The sequence below is a fragment of the Helianthus annuus genome, chromosome 3, assembly GCF_002127325.2.
Source record: "Helianthus annuus cultivar XRQ/B chromosome 3, HanXRQr2.0-SUNRISE, whole genome shotgun sequence".
Taxonomy (NCBI): Eukaryota; Viridiplantae; Streptophyta; class Magnoliopsida; order Asterales; family Asteraceae; genus Helianthus; species Helianthus annuus.
The window spans coordinates 121,729,041-121,733,657 of NC_035435.2; positions in this window are offsets into that span (position 1 = coordinate 121,729,041).

The following is a 4,617-nucleotide window of genomic DNA, read 5'->3' on the forward strand; positions in this document are numbered from 1 at the left end:
ATTTCGTGCGAAATGGACAATGATCGTTTTGTACGAATTGGCCTCTGCCAATTCGTGTGAACTGGTCCAACACCTTTAAACCACTATAATCTAGCCTACCGAGCTCCATTCTATCCAATCTAGATACAAGACTCGATACAAGACGAAGTCGACAGACATATGCACTAAGAACTAGTATGTTATATAGTGTGTTATGATGTTCGGGACCATGACTAGCTTGAAAATGTCAAAACAATGCTTCTAGTGCAAATTTGGTATTTCGGGTAGTGTCCGGTTGTTCGGTTGGTTACCGGTTCGTTAAGGTGCTAAACTACGCAGTTTACTGTGCTTTATGTTACCTTTTGTGACAGTTTTGATTCCCGACACTTAGGAAAGCATTCAGGACCATTTAACCATATTTCTGCATGATATTAGTTTGTGTAAATGCTGAATTTTGCTGAATTCTGCAGATTTCTGCAGTTTATGTAAGTTTTAGGCACTTTCCGGTACTTAAACTATCACTAGGAAGGCAGTTTTAGGATCCTTACTTTCCTACACACTATACTAGTGTAACTCTTGGTTTCTGGCTCATTCTGTGTCTCAATACAATGTCTGTCTATGCACTGAACTCCGTCAGCATTTTTCTGAGTCGTCTGATAACTGTGCTACCTTTGTTTCGTGCATCATTTGAATCAATAAAGTGTTGCATGCAATAATGATATGACATTTGCAATATATGATGCACATGTATGTATGATAACAATCATCAGAAAGCAATTCATGTCATAAATTATGAATCAGCACCGTCATTAAGCATTAATCATTGTCGAATAATTGTACGGATGCATGCAAATTTGACAGTTGTCACAGGTAGAACCTATGTTTTTCCCACAGTTAGAATTACCGTAGCGAAATTCTTGGGTAAGCTTTTGGACTAGGTTCTTCCTCTAGTTTTCTTCTTGTGTACGTACTAGTTCATCAGTCAAGGTATTGGCTAGTTCTACTGCTTCTTCTATGGTTTGTGGTCTAGCTGCCTTGACTACATGTCTAATCTCACTGATTAATCCCCAAATTTAACGGGAGATTAATACTGGTTCTGGTGATGCTAAGGTTGGCACAATTCTGGCATATTCGAAAAATACGGTAGTGTAACCCTTACAATCTACTCCAGTCATTCTACGGTTTATGTAACAACCCTCGGTAAAACCAACACCCTCATAATAGTTCTGACACCCTAGTATATTTTAAAAATGTCCCAACGTATCTTATATTACACCCCGTATGTGAAAACCGAGCCCAAATTAGATTATAACATATAAAATAAATTAAAAACAATAAATCTTAAGCTGAGGCGGGCCGCGTAGACCCACCCCAACCATTCACGCGGGCCGTATAAAGGTGCAAACCGGATTCCTTTGATTTCTTTAAGTTGAAGCGGGCCGCGTAACAGTTCTCGATAGTTAACGCGGGACGCGAGTGACCTAAGTTGTGGCACAGCCCTGAGCTGACACGTGTCGATATCGTGTCGAACCTAGTAGATGACCGGGCCAAGCTATTGTGTTGACCAACGTTGACGCGGGCCGCGTAACCTTGGCCTGTGCTTTACGCGGGCCGCGTGGAGACCAGATTTCAGCCCTATATAAGAAGGCAACGGGCCTTCAGTTCCGATCGTTCATTTTCTTTCTTTCAATCTAAATTTCTGTAGTAGAGTTATTATACTCGGGTATTATACCCCCCTAAATAGCGAGGTTCTGCTATGATGTAAGTATTATAACCCCTGGAGACGTATTAGATACGCTGCCCGATTGATCTAGGGTTCCATAACGACTGTCGTGGTTCTGCCCGACGTAGTCGTTGGAATGCCGTCTTGGGGAGGGTATTACTAATGTTAAAATGGGTTATTATACTAACACGCGTGCATTTGTGTAAATTATAGATTATTCCCAGAAAATCATTACTGAAAACCCTAAGACAGCAATGTGAGTTGATCCACTTTTTGTAAACCTTTTTGTTAATTGTTTTTACAAAACCTTAAATACCTTTCCATGCGAATAACAGTTATTGAGTATTTGTAAGAATACAATTATCGTGGGTATGTTGGGGTTTTGTATACAAAATTTGTTACCACCTGGTCAAGGAATAACATTTCCACAAGTCAAGTCTGACAGTACCGACGGGTGATAATTGGTATAACTTGGAAACAAATGTAATTGCGGGATCGCCCTCAATACTGTACACTGTGAAATGGTTTTACTTAAAACTTGATTAAACTGGGACTCACTCACCAGTATTTCCCACTGACAAAATGTTTTTAAAACGTGTTTCAGGTAACAAAATGTGAAAGCCAAATAGAAGCCAGCTGGACAGCACTGAAGGCTTGGAAAAGTGGCAATAAAGTTACCTAAGAATAAAATAGATGTTTTTATTAAGGAAATAGGATTTATTCCTATGAAATGTGTATACTGAAAACTTGGGTTTTACCCATGTGTTTAATATTATAAAACGTGGTGGTTTACTCTGATTAAATATTTCCTAACTACGGTCCTGATGAAAATTTCCGCTGCCAAATTGGATAAATAAACGTGATACCACCGAAACTGGCTCGCGGCCGCCCGTTCCCGGGAACCAGGGATCGGGGGTTGTGACAGAAGGTGGTATCAGAGCTATGCCACTGATTCAGCCACAGAAGTGTTCTGCTGACATCAAAATTCAAAGTGTTAGGAAATTACGGAAATACGTGCATAATTTTATTTTCTTGTTATGTGTTATCTGACTATCTGTTAGTTTACAGTATGAGTGACCAAGGACCATCTAACGCGTACCGTCAATTGTCTGGTTCGCCTAGGAGCGAAGGCACCTCCTCTTCTCAGCATGCCCTCTCAGGGTACTCTGCTGATACAGAAGAAGGAATCTTTGTGTTTAAGGCTCAGTCTGAAGAGCCATTTCCTCAGAAAAAGAGGGGGTGGTTCAGTAGGGGAGCACATGAGCGTAGAAAGCGTATGAAAAAGTTGCAGGAACAACGAGTGTTAGCCGCAGCTAAAAGAGAAACTGATGCTTATGCCCAAGATATGCTCAATAGGGGTATAGCTAATATCCACATTTTAGCAACCACTGCAGCTGACCCAAACCTGGAACAAATGCTAGCACCCCAACCACAACCACAAATTCCTGATAAACCCATGGAAATAGAAAACTTTGGAAATCAAGTAGAAATGCATGATTTCAACCCGGAAGAGATACCTAGGGTACCAGCACCAAATCCCCTAGACCTAAACGACTACGACCCCTGGTGGGACGATGTTAGGGACTATGTGCAACAAAACCCGATACAGGAAAATGTGCCAATACCCAACTTAGGAGCCTACCCAGGGTTAGATCCTCAAGATCCCTATAACGTTAGTGATGCATACATTAGGGAGATCTTAGAGAATCCCTACCCATACCAGGCCCCTATCCCTCCATACCAGGAACCCGCACCCCAGATTCCAAACCCAGTCCTAGAACCTGCACCCCCAATGAGTGCAGAAAACGTACAAGAACTTAGGACTTTCGGTGAGGAAATTTTAGAAAGCAGTGAGAGAATGCGACATGTGGGAGAGCGTCTCGTATGGAAATACGACGAACGTAATATGGATTTTTGGATGAATCCATATCAGTAAATGCGATGGTAGAAACGGTAGTAGTAATAATAATAATAACATAATAATAATAATATATGTGTGTATGTGTTAGAAAAAAAACTACGGATGCATACTACTAGTATTGTAGCTTTACATTTCAGTCGGTATTGTAATTTTAATTTCAGTGCTGGTGTGTAATGATGCATACTATATGAATAGAGTAAAAGTCGCAATGCTCGACGCTTTTGACCAAAAGTGCGTGTCATGTGATTGGCTATATTCAAATATTATTTGTGATATTAATATTTGGTAAATGTTTAAAATTCAGATGGCCGACGAGGGAAATCAAGATAATCTGAATAACGATAACCAGAGTAACAATAACGTGGTTAATGAGAATCCAAACAATGGAAACCAAATGGATAATAGTGCCGTTCAACACATAGTGGCACAAGGAATTATAGATGCAATGTCATTTATTATTCAAACAGTTCAAGAAGCGAATAATAAAAGTAAGCATAGTAGTAAGCGACCAAGTGAACCGGAACACAGCGTGAACAATGGACTCATACTTCAAGCGCCCATTCCCAAAAGAAGAAGAACCATGTCATATGGTTGTTCTTATAAAGAATTCTGGTCCTGTAAACCAATAGAATTCCCGGGTAATGAATGACCCATTGCAGCTCTACGCTGGATAGAGAAAACTGAGGCTGTTCTGAAAATAAGCAAGTGTGCTGAAGAAGATAGGATAATGTTTGCTTCTAATTTATTTAAGAATGCAGCTCTAGAATGGTGGAACACTATCCTTCAGTCAAAAGGAAGTGATAGAGTTTATAGCATGGAATGGGAGGAATTCAAAAATATGGTGGAAAGAAAGTTCTGCCCTCCCAATGAAAAGGAACAGATAGCAAATAAATTTCTGAATCTTAGAATGACCGGGGTAGATAGTAAGGGTTATACTACCACATTCTTTGAATATGCTAGGATAGTACCAACCCTTGCATCACCTGAGCCGGTA